Below are 16,072 nucleotides of genomic sequence, written 5' to 3' on the forward strand. Positions count from 1 at the left end.
CAAACGAGAATGATCATCCATAAAAGTGACAAAATAACGTGCACCAAATAAGCTAGTAGTTCTAGAAGGTCCTCAAACAACTGAGTGAACAAGTTGAAAAGGATGTAAACAAGGTGCATTAGGTCGAAGCTTAAAAGAAGCACGGCAATGTTTACTAAGTTCACATGTATCACAATTAAACTTAGAGACAGAAGGTAAAAAAGGAATTAAATGCTGTAAATTGAGTGAGAATGGGTGCCCAAGACGACAATGCCACTTGTACAGGGAAACAGTAGATTGGAGAGCTAAATGAGTCGAGTTTAAAGATGGCTGAAAATAGAAAAGTCCATTATTCTTAAACTCCCCACCAATTGTCCTCTTCGTCTTTAGATTTTAAAAAACACAATGAGTGGGGTAAAAAGTTACTGAGCAATGGAGAAAATGGGTAAGCTTGAGCACAAATAATAATTTGAAAGGAAAGTGAGGCAGATATAACATAGAGGAAAAAGTAAGAGTAAGAGTCTGAACAGTACTAATTCCGGTAACCGGCGTTTTAGTACCATTAGCAATAGTAACAAAAGAGGGAGACGTAATGTGAGAGAAATTGGAAAGAAGCGACAAATTACCTATCATATGATCAGAGGCCCTTGAATCGATGACCTAAGGAACAACATAAGATAAGAGAAGACAGGTATTACCTGAGGCAACTAGATTGGCAGCGGACGAGGGGCATGGACACTCCGAAGCAAAGAATCATACTCGGATTTAGTCATAACAACTTGATCGTCAGAAGTGCCAGTTGGGTATACATCATCGACATAAGCCTGATTAGCCCAAGCGGGCTTACCATGAAGTTTATAGCAAAACTCAATAACGTTGTTATTTTGACCACAATGAATACCAGTCTTGGTACCACGCCCGCCCAACAGGGGCAGCCAGAGCAGAGCGATCATCCTTCGTAGAGCCAAGAGGATGAATAGTGTAACACCCCCAAAATAATATAATAAACCCAACTCATAAATGGGGGATAACAGAAATAAAATACTTTCATTCATTAGAGTTTGTATTACAAAAGATAACACATGCAATATACATTCATAAATGTACATCCTGAATCTATAACATATAATACCAATTAATGACCACAAAATAAATGCCCTACGGGCTTACATATTTCCAAGACATTGCTTGGTTACAACAAAAGAGAATCATAAGCTCTGTACATATAAAACCCTCAGCTTGAATGAACATTTAAGCACAAAATAACAAAATAGAGCTTCTAGCTCCTAGGTCCTTCCAAGTCACGTCCTTGGAGGAAGCATGTCACCGGTACCTAAAAATGGTTTCCCAAGTAGGGTAAGCCAAAGCCCTGTAGAAACATTCTATCACAATATATAAGGTTTAACGAAGATATAAGTGTCAAGTGTATTTTCAATATTCATGACAAAACACACATTCTCCACACAAACATACGGTACCGATATTCACATCTCAATCCATTCCTATCTATTCATTTCAAGATTATTTATTTCATTACAATTCATGGGCCAAGTTTATAATTCTCCGAATAACCCAATTGAGACTACAACTCAATGGTTCTCAAATCAACGCAATCATCATACAAACACTTCAATCTTGCCATTTTATAGAAATTTCATCCACGGGATCGGCACCCATGTATACATACGATTTCGGGATTTTCACCCTGGACACTCCGACCAACTTAATTTCAATGGAGTCCATCCCCTATCTCCTTCCAAAACATGGAGTACATCCCATTTCTCCTCCCAAAACGTTATACATATACAATGTATTTAAAAGTACTGTCATATTCAATGACTATCAATTATATATATTCAATGCCATAACATACCGTCATATTCAATGACACAATTAAAAGATTAGTTTCAATTCACTTAATCCTCATGCAATTTCTACAACAATTATAGCTATCCTCAACCGATAGTCTAATACAAATATTTCTAAATATATGTTCTATCTCAAGACAGATAATTTATTCAAATCTCCATAAATATGAGATAATGCATATTTAATTCCACTATTTTAACCAACATCCATCCAATTTCATGTTTGCAACCCCAATTTCATATATTTATGCAAAATGAATATTCGAACTATTTAGGGAAAAATTCTCCCTTTTTGAAATAGCAACCCCTTGTTGTCCAAATCAAGCATTTGGCCACAATAGAACCTTACAATTAACCCCATGGCCATCTATTTCACATTTCTCAAAACCCCTATTTTGATTTTATATCCCAAACCCTAGGTTTGTCTATAATACTCCCAAAACCCACCATTATTACACAATCACAAATAATTAAGTTAAAAATCATAAAAAAGTGTAGAAAGTTCCTACCTCAAAGAGAGAAGATGAGCCAAGCAAGGGTGGAACTTCAAAAATGCTCAATCCCAAGTCTATTCGGTTCAAAGTGTAGATCTTGAGATACTCCAACTTTTTAACAAAGGTGAATGGGTGGGGAAACCACTAGAACTAGGTGAAAATGTAGAGAGAGAGAAAGGGTCTCAACTTTAGGGTTTAGGATGAAAAGATCTGAAAAAGTGATGTAAAAAGTCATTTTTGCGATATGATATATGCACAGTCCGCTCGAGCAGAAGAGTTAACACTCAAGTGTCAAACACAAAAAGGGTTCTCTGCTCGAGCACAATAAAGGCTATTCGAGCGCCAAGACACAACGAACGCTCACTACTTGAGCGCAAGAATTCTCCGCTCGAGCATAGAAAACACACATTTAGAAGTTTTGCAGACAACAACCAACGCTCAAGCATAGAAAGGCCGCTCGAGCACCCACCCGCTCGAGCGTAGAAAACACTCTCCTAATAGTTTTGCAGACCTGCAAAGTACTAAGAGTTCGCAAAGCCCGCACGAGCGCGAGAAGTGCCGCTCGAGCGGAGGGGCAAAGATTATAAAGCCTGATCGAGCATAATATTGGCTGCTCGAGCGGAGGAGCAAAAATCTAGGCAACATAGGTTTGGAAAAACAAGCAACCAACCTGTTCTAAACGCACAACTACAATCCAAAAGCCAATTCTAAAGAGATACAAGGGGAACAAGAGGTAAACAATAATATGAAAGCATTAAACCCGAGTCCCGGATACCACAAGAGTCGGGTCAAAATTGGGATCGCTATAAATAGAAACACGTCGAACCCAAGCAAATGTCTCACTGACAGTAAGGATGTCTTTCCTAGAAAGAATCTGAGAACTAGTGGCAGCATGTTCCGGATTAAGTCCGGAAAGAAATTTAGTAACCCATAATTCCTTCTGGTGTTGTTGCTAAGTCTTCAAATCCGTGGTCAACGGCTGATAGATATTGAGTTCGTCCCACATACCTTTAAGGATAGAATGGTACTCTTCAATTGAACGATCAACTTGCTGAAGAGAAAAGATGTCCTGATAGAGTTAGTAGATGCGAGAAAGATTCTGTTCAGAGGAATATAACTCCTTAAGAGTATCCCAAATATCTTTAGAGGATTCCAGACAAGAAACATTAGTGAAAACCTCTGGTGCCAAACTATTCCACAACCAGGTCATGATTTGTGCATCTTCTTACTCCCATAAAACAACTTTGGTTGCATCAGAGGGTTTGGTGGCCGTAAGATAAGAGGCTTTGCCACGTGCCTTTAAAAAAACAATGATAGTATGAGACCATTGAAGGTAATTAGAACCCTTCAAGGTGGTATTAGTCATGGATCTGAAAACAAGTCTTTGAAGGTATCTGTGTTGACTGTAGAGTCACCTATAGTAGTGGAAAGTCATAGAGGAAAAAAAATTAATAAAATAAAAACATGAGGCTATGAAGATGAGGCTATGAAAAAAAATTTAGTCCTAAATTTTCTATTCTAATACCATGTCGAGAGAGTTGGGAAGGAAAAAAAGCTTTCTTCATTGTATTCATCTCATAAGCAGGAAACCTATTTATACATCAATTACAAGCTAAAATAGGAAATAAAAAATACGGACACAATATCCCACTGATTATGCTCTATCACACTAATTATGTTCTATCATAGCTATACAGTATATACTAAAATATTTACTATATCAACAGATCTCAGCACTCTAATTTAAGATTTGAATTCTTCGTTTTTATTCGTTCCTTTTATGAGCTCTGTTTGTTTTTATTTGTTCATTTTATGCTCTCTCTCTGATTCCTTTAACATTTTCACTTTTCTCCAATGGATTTATCTTCTTCTAAGCTTTCTGTTGATTACTTTCATCTCTAACATGTTCATATGATCTACTATGTATGCTTTGCTTCTGTTTTTCGATTTATATATATATATATACTATTTCGTTGTAATTACACTATAACGTGAACATGTTGTGTGTACATACATATATGAATCTTGTTGACTTAATAAGAGATTTCACAAACAGATTTCATTTCCACTTGCACAAGTTCATTGAAAATTTTTATTATAAATAAATACTTTTCATTTGATAAATATTTGATTATGAAATCTATTTGGATTTGATTTTGAAATTGGTGGAGTTGATTTGTTTGTGTTTGATTTAAACAGATAAAAAAAAGTAGTTGATCTATTTGTGTTTGTGTTTGATCTGTTTGTTTATGTTTCATTTAAATAGATTTGTTGATCTAAGCCTTTTGGAGTGCAAATATTTCCAGTAGTTAGAACCCTCCAACTATTTCAACAGATACAAAGGCGCTGTTTGGGAAAAACAAATTGAGGCTATTGTAGCCTCATTTGAAAAAAAAGCCAAAAAGCATGAACAGTGCACGCGTGGGTGCAGTTGGGTTACAAACAGGGGTGGAATTACCATTTTACCCTTTGACTATTTCAAAGGGTATGGGTTATACACATTTGAAAATTTTAATAATTTTTATACCCTTTGACTATGGTGCTGGTTTACCTTTTTTTGGTAATTTTTTAAATTTCTGACAAATTTAATAATTTTATAAGCTGATTTTTTTTTATTTGTAGAAAAACATAAAAATTCATATTTAATTTTTAACAAATTTGAACAAAATGTTTGAAATTTTTTTGTAAACATCAACTAAAGAAAAGACTTTGCGTTCAAGCAAAAAATATATTTGAATTTAATTTTTATTATTTATGACAATGGGACCATACACATTATAGTTGGAACAAAATTACTTGAATTTTTTTTTTATTTGGAAAAAAAAAATTTGAAAACAAAATGGTTGGAAAAAAAAATTACTTGAAAACAAATTATTGGAAGAAAAAAATTCAAACAAATGTAATGGACACAAAATTTATTTGAAAGAAAAAGTAATTGAAAAATTTTTTATTTGGAAAAAAAATTAATTGACAACAAAATAATTGAAGAAAAATACGTATTTGAAAAAAAAAAATTATAAACTAATGATTATTAATAATTTATAAATTTTAAAAAAATATAAATTATATTAATGGGTCAGGTTTAACAAATGGCTGAAGGTTTGTTAATATATGTAATTAATTGTGCATTTTTTTTTGTGTACATGTTAAAAATTACAATTCAATTAAAATAAATGACAATCCTTTTTATTTTTTTGTTACCCAGGTCTGTTTTTTTTTTTCAATTAAAAGTACAATCTTTTTTTTTTTTTTTTTTTTTCAGTTAATGACAACTTTCATGAAGGTTTGTGAACTTTTCACCAACAAAACTCACTAGAAAGTGTGACTTCTCACCAAATTATTTCAGAAAGTGTGAACTTTTCACCAACAAAAAACATTTACTAGATCTAATGCCTTATGCTCTCCTTAAATTGGATATATCATCAATTTTCTCTTAAATTAACCTAATTGTTATTTTTATTTTTTTAGATTACATACACAAAAAAATATTGCAAAAATCAAAATACAACTCGTTGTGGGTCTCACGCTCGGACAATACCTTTCCATGGACTAGATGGAAGTTAAACCCTATTAAATGCATTTTTTTTTTGTTTTTCTCTTTAAACAAAATAAATATAAATATATTTGCTATTCTTTTTTTTTTTTCAAAGAAAATAAAAGAATAAAAGTTTTTTTTTCTTTATATAGTAGAAAAGAATAGGATTCCTTCAGTTCAGATTTTGGATTGGAGAGCATTGTTTGTGTAACAACCAGCTCCTTAATTAAGTATGTTAATTCTCTGATTTACATTGATTATGTGTTTATGTGCTATTATGAGCCATGTGTGAAATGGAATGTGATATTGTGAATATATATGGTTAGGATATGAATTGAACCTGTCTGAATTAGTAAATTTATACTGGATAAAATTAAATAATTGGATAGGTAATTAGAGCCTAATCCATATTGGTATAATTAAGCTTAATCTAGTTTAGACTAAATTAGATTATGATTAAGTGAATTTGTTATGATAAAGTTTAAACTTATAAAGAAATAAGCTTAGGAATTAGAGATTAATTACATCTCTTAAACCATTCATCAACCTAATAAGGAAAGAGAGGAGAGAGAGAGAGAGAGAGAGAGAGAGAGAGAGAGAGAGAGAGAGAGAGAGAGAGAGAGAGAGAGAGAGAGAGAGAGAGTTGGTGCCGTATTCTTAGAGTTAAAAAGTTGAGAGAAAGAGAGGAACCCTAGAGAGCTCTAGACGAAGAAGGAAATGAGAGGGAAAAGAGGAACTAGGCAAGATTTCTACAATTTAACCCTTTAAGGTAAGAATTTCTTGCTAATCTCATGAAATTAAGTCACTCATCATCTTGAAAGATTGAAGCTTAAATTGAATAGATTCATGGTTATTGAAGAGTTTTAAAGATAAGTTTAGAGTTGAGAACTCACCCATATGAGCATAAAAGAGAGGAATGGTAGGAATTAGTGCAAGATTTGAGCATGCATGGCATAAGTTTATGAAATCATGATCACAAACTTGTTTTCTTGCATGGCCTCTCATGATTTCAAAATATAAGCTTGAGTTGAAGCTTTTAAAGTTATATTTCATGATTCTACATTTTTTTCCAAAGAATTTGATCTTTTGTATGGAAATTGAGGTTGGATTTGAGGTTATGATTGTTGTGTAAAGTTATATATGTTATATTCAAGATGTTTTTGAAGAGTTTTAGGTCTTGAAATGCATAAAATTGAAGTTTGTGGTTGCAAAACTCAACTCAAAAAATGAAGTAGATTTTCGGATTGAAATTTTACCCATATTACACGTGCGGCCTAAGGCCCCACACGTGCTGCCAACCTTCTCCTATTCCAGTTTTGCTTCTGCTTTAGTTGCACGTGCAGTGGTGGTTCACCTTGTGCGGCCAGTGCTCCCGTACGTGTAGTTTTTAGAGAAGACTCGATTTTGTTTTCTTTCCATTTTTTCTAACTCCCGGGTCTCCATTTGCATGGTTTTCGTGTGTATTTCACATTCATATGCATAGCATGAACATGAAAGAAATAAAGAACAAATAGAAATAACCAAGTGAATAAGTAACGAATGAACCGAATAGGTTTAAAGATCGACTGGATGAATTGAAGATGATTTAAGATGTTGTGCTTGAATGTATTTGTGTAGGTTAGGCATTGTATTTTGATCACATGATTTAGGGAGCCAACTGTGAGTAACAACCTTATAAAGATATGTTTGACTTATACATATTTTCTGACTTATACTATATTATATTTTCGAAATGATATTGTTTGTTTTAATGAATGATTGTCCTACTGGTGAAATGTATTCGTGGTATCCTTAGCTATTGTTATTGTTACTGCTATTGTTATAGAGATCTCTGTCAGTTCTAAATCTTGGAGCTACTGTTTACTGTATTGATGGTCATCATATATGGTTGTGCGGTCTTTTAAGACCTACTATACTGCTCTGTTAATGGATGTACTACGTATGACTTCTATATGAATTGATATGTTATGAGATATTGATTTACTGATGAAATTGACTATTTAAAATGACTGAAAGGACATTATTCATTACTCCTTTACATCGTTGTTATTTATTGGGCTCTAGCTCACTGTTTATATATGTACATAGGTGATCAAGTGTAAGATTGGACTTAGTGGCGTCGACCTGAACTCTGCTTTTTGTCAAGCCAACTCTCATGCCTCAATGTGAGGTTTCAACTGGATTAAGCTTCTAGGCTTCTTGGGTGATTCTATTTGTTCACCCATTTGAAATGTAATTAAGTGTTTTGAATGTGGTTATGTTTTGTTCTGCTTACAGGATTTAATCCCTAAGTTTTGTTTTGTTTTTGGTACTTCAACTTGACACAGACTTATGTGCCTATGTGTTTATATAAAGATTTGTTTTGTACATTTAAGTCTTCACAGCTCATTGGACGTTATATTTTATTATTTTCTAGCTTCTGCTAGCTCCTATTATAACTTATTACTGGCTGGTCACTTCTCTAATCTCTTGGTGCGGGGGTTGGATCGTGACAGTTTGGGTTCGTGTAGCCCACCAAAGGTCCCGTTTCGATAATTCGAACTGTTCATTTTGTTAGACACTTTATATATTTCATCTATAAAAAAAAATTAAGTCGATCTGATAATTGTAACTTGTTTAATTTATTGCGTTTGTCACTAAAAAAATATGTGATTTATTTTAAAAATTCAAAATTTTTGGTTAAAAACATGATAAATTGAATAAGTTATAGTTATCGAAATGACCTAATTTTTTTGTGTGAATGAAATACATAAAGTACCTGACAAAATGAACGGTTTGGATAATCAAAACGAGACCCTTAGTAGGCCCAAACAATGCCCTCCAGTTCAAAATTTGTATTGGATCTTGCAATGATTATGGCAAGGATGATAGTGTTTTGGGCTAAAAACATCTACTTAGGCCATATTTGTTTGGCTCTTTGGGAAGGGAGATTGAACTAATAGTCTGCGGGACCCATCTCAAGAGTGTTTTGTTTAGTACATAAGTGAGGGGATTAGTTATCCCATTAGACTAGTAATCTCTTCCATTGGTAGGACTACCAATCCCATGGAGGAGTTGAGATTAGAAATTGAGTGAGGGGATTAGTGAATTTTTAAAAGATTTTTAAGCAAAATTTATTTATTTTTTAGAACAAAAAATAAATAAATTTATACTATTAAAAAATACTAAAAAGAAAAAATATTAATTTTATATACTAATACTATCTATAGTATTACTAATCTGGTACTATACAATAAACACTCGTTATCCTACATCTTCAACTTAATATCACCACACTAATAATGTCCTCCTTACTCAATTCTACCTCCTCCATCTTATGGAGCCAAACAAACATGACCTTAGATTACTACTACTATGTTTTAGGCTTAAACTAAACTACTCACCTAATTCGTGTTAATGTAGACCAACCCAACTGTTGTAGTGGCCAGAATATTCATATCATGCCATTGCCATCTGGCAGGATATGCTTTCCATGGCCAAAATTTCTGCACTACATTCAATGGACATAGTAATTCACATATACCAATTCAAGTTGAATTGTCATTCATATAAAAAACATAAAAAAAATAAATAAAAAATTCAACTGTGATTAAGAACTCATAATAAAATATGAAATTCTTATGAGGAAGAGACAAATGGATCAAATCAAACCAAGCAGGCATAGCATAAGAACTTGAAAGGAAACAGCTAGGGATTGAGATTTATACTTGCTCTCCAAGCTAAATTCACTACCACACAAAAAACTCACTGTTTTCTTCTTTTTTCTGTGACTATAAATAAATTAAAATCTTAATTAAAATCTCATATCAATCATCACCTATAAGTTATTTAAAAGTGCCCATTCTTTCTTGTTTGCTCTGCCATTTTTGAGTTTTAAGTGCCAAAGCCAATGACTCTATTCTCAGCTATTTTCAGTTTCTGCAAGCAGTCATCGTCGACACGGGTCTCTGATGAGGCCGGCAGCAATAAACTGAAGGTGGCTTCCGCAAGGAAATCGGAAACCAAATCATCATCGAAATCTTCTGGAGTTTCGATTATAGTGTCACACTTCCCCATTAGCTTGCAGCCCTCTCGCTTTTAATGACTGGAGTAGAAGCAGCAAAGCGAATCAGTTCAAAGTGGTATGGATATGCAAAGCAATTGTTTCGACTCTTTCACGCACAATAATGTTACGTGCACAGAAATATTAATGTGTGGTGGCATATATTCAATTCTGGGTGCGGTGGTGAAAACACTCAAAATAAATTTAGACGACACATCAATTTTGCTGCGTTTGTGATCTGTTTGCATGTTAGTAGCATAATTTTTTTGGGTATAGCAGTTTGGGTGTAGCCCAACATAGAGGGTTGGGTTTACAGGCAAAATTTCAAATGTTATTTCAGAATTGAAGTTGCTGAGACAGTACAACAGTCTTGGATTTGTTCACTGAATGTCAATGAAGTTTTTTAGCTTAGTGGGTTTATATTATATAATGAAGGCTGCAAAAATTTCATTGTAAAAGAAGAGAAATAAAAGAATGAACACTACAAAAAATTTGACTTTTTGCGACGGCAAAATGCCGTCGCAAATACTCAAAATGCCGTCTCAAATACTTTTTTGCAACGGCAGCTGACCTTTAGCGACGGCAAGTGGGGGGTCGCAACAAAGAGCGTTGCTAAAAGGTTTTAGTGACGGCACAATGCCGTCGCCTTTTTTTGTGACGGAATGCTGCTGTCGGCATTACTATGTAAAAAATCTGAGATTTTTTGAGACGACACTATGTTGCCGTCGCTAAAAGTGTTATTTGTGATGGCAAAATGCCGTTGCGAAAGTGTTTTATTGCGACAGGTAACCTGCCGTCGCTAAAAGTTTATTTGAGACAGCATGACAACGCCGTCTCTAAAAGGTTATTTGCGACGACAAATAATACCGTCACGAAAGGTTTTTTCAATCGTTGCCAACATCCTTTGCGACAGCATTGCTTATGTCGCAAAAACAATTTGGTTCTAATGTTTTTTGAGATGGTGTGGTGCCGTGTCAAAAAAAAAAAAATTAAAAATATGAAAATTACCTGTATTAAATGAAAAATAACTAAAAATAAACCGATAATTACATAATAGTATAAAAATTTCAGTAGAAAAATAACAATTCATCCATAATAAAAATATTCTTCCATTCATAACAATACATCAGCAAAATTATCCCACTACATAATGTTGCATAATACATATACAATGTTTAAATATATAATGTTGTTCACAATTCAAAATAACGTAAATTAAAAACAAAAGTTTTCACCATTCTTCCGTGGGTAACAAAAAGAAAAGTTAATCGCAATCTTCATACGCCTGCATTCTACAAGAAACAAACTGCTACTGGGGAAATATCTGAAAACAAAAAATAAAAATAATTAATGACAATATAATTATGCGTTAATTTCTTTAAATATAATTATGTGTTAATTTCTGTGGTGTGGGGAAGAACTGAAAATTGGCATTTTTATTTTCTTTAAATACATAATTGGTTATTAACAATTTCACATCATCTTCCCCATTTGCACTCCTATAATAGGTGGATTTCCCTAAAAGAGGTCCACTAGGGTATGAAAATATAAAATAAGAAAGACATCCAGTAAATTCAAGAAAAAAACATACAAGAAAGATACTATGTACAGAGTTGTAGCTGATCCTACCTTGGGTAGAGGAACCTCCCATTTTCCAGCTTTATATTTTCTTTTTTGCTTTACAGTGTTGCTAAGAACCTACAGACAGCATTATATGATAATCAGTAATGGTACATGGCCAACATATATTTACACTTAACATCCATAAAATGGAGAACTGTATAAAAAGTATTATCACCTTTGCCCGTGTCGTCGTTTCACGATCAAGCAGATAGGCAGGAATAGCTCCTTCCTGAACATCATCATCCACCTTTCGCCTGGATGATGATTCTTCATGCATAGCCAACCTGTAGACATGGTGGAAAATTAGCCAAAAGGTTGTTTATTCAAACCATAATGCATTAAACAAGTATAAATGACAGCAATCTACAATTGGAAAATAAGAAGAATGATATATATATACACACACAAAAGAAGAATGATATATATATACACACACACAAACAAACAAAGATATTAAGAAAATGTTTAAGTAAAGGAATGAAATAACTAAAATCACATGATTGACTTCAGAAATGTGTACTCGGGAAAACATTGGATAATTCTCAATTCCTTTTGAAATTTGGAATCACAAAAATAGTCCTCCATTTTTCATGAGTCCTAAACCCCAGACTAACAGGGGTGGCAATGGCTCCTGTGCTTTGGGGCTGTGTTTGATAAACTGGTTAATATTTATTCCTTCATACAAAAAAGAAGATTGTAAAGTTTCCACAATCTTCAAGATAAAAATATCTATCAAACAAATGTATTGACCACAAAAATATGCCAGCTGCTCTTCAAACTCATACAGAACCATCTAGATGAAAAGACTATCCCAGTGAATGCTGGAAACTTTCTTGCATTTGACTAAAATGGAGGGTAAGCTTGCTCAGAACTCATTAAGAAAGATGAGATGTTTTTTCCTCAAAAGATACTGTTAATTTCATCAAAGACAAAAAGAAACAAACTTATTTCCAAAAGCTGACAATTCTAATTCTAAACACCGCTACAGTTTACGGATCAATGCATCAATATTAAAATTCAGGATTCAAAAACAAGTATAGAATCAAAATCTTAATTAAATAAAATGAAAATACATGTAAATGTATAAAAAAAAATAAAAAGAAACAAAACATTCACGTTTTCTTCATTTGGACCTTCTCAGCATAGCGTTTCTTAGCAAACATCTTACCCTTGATACCCAAAGACTGCTCAATTCAAATTGAAGCACAAAATTAGAACTTCCACACAAAACTCCATAAATACGTACATGAGAAAAGTGAAGAAACTGAACCTTCTAAGCAATCTGAGATCGCTTGTGGACTTCATGAGCCTCTTTCTTTCGTTTGCGCTTGAAATGATCATGGCGATAGCCATTTCTCTTTCTGTGAAGCTCTATGTAATCTCCTTGAGGCTTAACAAATCATTTATCAAACAAAAAAACAACAATCAAATCAGTTCACGTTCAATTGAGATCGATATCAGAAATATACAATTATCAAACACACAAACAACAAAAAAACAAAGATTTAAGCTTTATCTTGGAAACGAACCATGGCGCTCAACGATTGTCCCCAATTTTCTAGAGAGAGAGAGAGAGAGAGAGAGATGGACAGAAACCCTAGCTTTAGACTGTACTAGGGTTTTAAACTCCTCTTAAGAGATTAGGGATTTTTGGTTTTGGCCGGGGGGGGGGAACAATGCAGGAATGGAAAAAAAAGAGGGGGGGGGGAAACAGAGCGGGAATAAAATAAAAAAAAATCAAATTTTTTTTTTGGGTCACAAATGAAATTTAAACCAAAAAATAACGCCGTTTAGCTCTTTTTTTTTTTTCTTTTTTTTTTTTTTTGCGACGGGGGTTGCCGTCGCCAAAAGACTTTATTTTTTGTTAAAATAATTTTTTTTTTGTATTTAATGAATTTTTTTTTAAAAATTCATTCTTTTTTAGTTACTAAGATTGAAAATTTATTTGTTCCATTTTATTTTAATGAAAAAAAAATTATTATTATTTTTTATTTGGTAGAAGTAGGGGTAATATTTTAATGAAAAATATTTTCCACTAAAATGAAAGTTAATTTTCTGTGGTCAATGAAAAATATTTTTCTACGGCCTTTTTTTTTTTGGTTACTAAAAATCATTAACTAATTTTTTGTGGTAGAGGGAAGGGAGCGGCAGTAGTGGTGAAGGTGGTGGATAAGAGATGATGGTGGTGGTGGTGGTGGTGATGGCGAAGGAGATTAGTGGGGAAGTTGTGGTAGTGGTAGAGTAGATGGTGTGGCAGGGGTGAAGAAGAGGTAATGGTAGTAGTAGTGGCAGTGGTGGTAGTGGAGTGGTGGCGATGGTAGTAGTAATGGTAGTCGTAGAGGCGAAGTGACGACAGTGGAAGTAGGACAGAGAGATGAGCGAGAGAGAGACAAAGTGGTCGCTAAAAGTGCATTTTCTTGTAGTGGATCGATAAATCGAGAGGGAGTTCAGTAAATAGAAAAGACGAGAGGGAGAGAATGAGCAACGCAAACACAGTGAGAGAGAGAGAGAGAGAGAGAGAGAGAGAGAAAGAGATAGAGAGTGAGAGACAGAAAAAGAGACAGAGAGAGAAGAGAGATGAACGAGAGACACAGAGAGAGATATAAAGAGAAGATTGATGAGCGAGAGAGACATAAAGACAAGAGAGATGAACGAGAGAGACAGAGAGAAAGATAGCGAGAAGAAAGATGAGCGAGAGAGATAGAGAAAGATGAGAGAGATAGAGAGAAGATAGATGAGCGAGAGAGATAAAGAGAAGAGAGATGAGCGAAAGAGACAGAGAGAGAAAAGAGATGAGAGAAGAGACAGATAAGTGAGAGACATAGAGAGAGAGACAGATAGACAGACAAATAGAGAGAGAAGAGTGATGAGTAAGAGAGAGAGAAAGAGAAGAGAGAGAGAGGAAGATGAAAAAATAGATGAAAAGATATAGACAAAGAGAGAGAGAGAAAAAAAGAGCAAAAAGAGATAAACGAGAGAGAGACAGAGAGAGATGAGCGAGAGAGCGAGAGAGATAAAGAGAAAAGAAAGAGAAGAGAGACAGAGAGAGAAGAGAGATGAGAGAGATAGAGAGAAGAAAAATGGATGAAAGACACATAGAGAAAGAAAGAGACAGACAGACAGACAGACAGAGAAGAGTAATGAGTCAGAGAGAGAAAGAGAAGAGAGACAGAGACAGAGACACAAAAAGAAAGAGACACTACTAAAAAAAACACTTTTTGCGACCTCTATAAATCGCTGCAAATAATAAAAAATAGTCGCAAAAGACTTTTTGTGACGGCCCATGCGATGGCAAATAGGGGTCGCGAATGTGGGGGTGGCAAAAACTTTTTGCAACGGCAAAACAACGGTCGCAAATTATTTGCGACCGCCTAAACTACTTATGGCGACCACTATTTTGCTGTCGCAAAAAACAAAAAAAAAAACACTAACATGATTTTTGGCGACCATCTTGTTACCACCGCAAAAATAAAATAAAATAAAAATAAATAAATAAATAAAAGTGTAGCGTTAAGCACTCTAGAAATAGCAATGACAAGAATTTAGACAGTATAGCATTATAGTTTAATTGAACATTCCATTTGAGTCTCAAAATTTGAGCCATATGTGAAAGTTATTACAACTAAAAACTTGGAAAAAGTTCTTTTATGAAAAAACTACAATCCAAAACTGGCCAATCTTCTCATCAATTTTCATGCTCGGGTGTTTCTCCACTCTATCGATGAACTGGCCAATCTTCTCATCAGTTTTCTTTCCAAGTTCCACATCACCACATTGCACCTATGCAACAAAAATTTTAGGCATTAATGATAAAAATTATATGCTGCCAAAATAAAAATTATCTTTGCATATCTTTGCCCAAATCACAATTTGAATGCCAAAATTTTGGCCTTTGTATGAAGACACCCTCACAATTTTTAAATCTGTTACTATTTTGGATGATGCTTTGCATACTTACCAGTCAAGAGCATGCACAAATTACACATGGCATCCCAGCAATAGACATGATATACACTGACTAGCAGTTACTGATCCTAATTGACTAATCACACTAGTTTGATTAGCCAACCTAACAGAAAATAACAAGAAAACTAGCATTGATTAATTTGGTGGCTAACCATAAATCAATTCAACAATTACCCTATAAGGCCTTATTGAGATATACAATCAAGGATTCTATTATATACATGTACAGTACATGTTTTCCATCATGCCTAAAAGTCTATTATTAACAATCCTGCTATTATATTGCTCCTTAAAAGCCTACTTCAATATACTTATTAAATTAGGTAATAAGGCACTTTGAACTTGGCAAAAATCTCTTTCCAAAACAAATTCAGTAGCAGAACATTGTTGAATGATTTGATTCAGGCAACCTTTTAACATTTGGTCATTATGCATTTATCACAAATTACCTAGATCTAAGGAGAGAGTCAAATCATCTAGATGGCAATGAACTTCTTATAATCATTGTAGAATAATTGCGTTGATTCGCTTTTTATGACACAGAGGAACCTTTAAGCCATGTGTC

At 33.9% G+C, this 16,072-nt stretch overlaps 1 long non-coding RNA gene across 2 annotated transcripts; it reads right to left on the bottom strand.

Annotated features, from left to right (window-relative positions):
- Positions 1-10,964: 10,964 nt before the first annotated feature.
- Positions 10,965-13,277, bottom strand: LOC114287432 (uncharacterized). 2 transcript variants are annotated; one of them, XR_014360494.1, is made up of 4 exons: positions 13,071-13,277; positions 12,658-12,931; positions 11,717-11,825; positions 10,965-11,616 (listed from the first exon to the last, which is right to left on the bottom strand). It is a non-coding gene; the product is annotated as an uncharacterized LOC114287432 (long non-coding RNA). The 2 variants fall into 2 exon arrangements; XR_014360493.1 differs by having other exon boundaries at positions 11,717-12,451.
- Between the last annotated feature and the right edge of the window lie 2,795 nt (positions 13,278-16,072).

The sequence above is a fragment of the Camellia sinensis genome, chromosome 2 (genome assembly GCF_055761805.1).
Source record: "Camellia sinensis isolate YWXY chromosome 2, ASM5576180v1, whole genome shotgun sequence".
Lineage (NCBI taxonomy): Eukaryota > Viridiplantae > Streptophyta > Magnoliopsida > Ericales > Theaceae > Camellia > Camellia sinensis.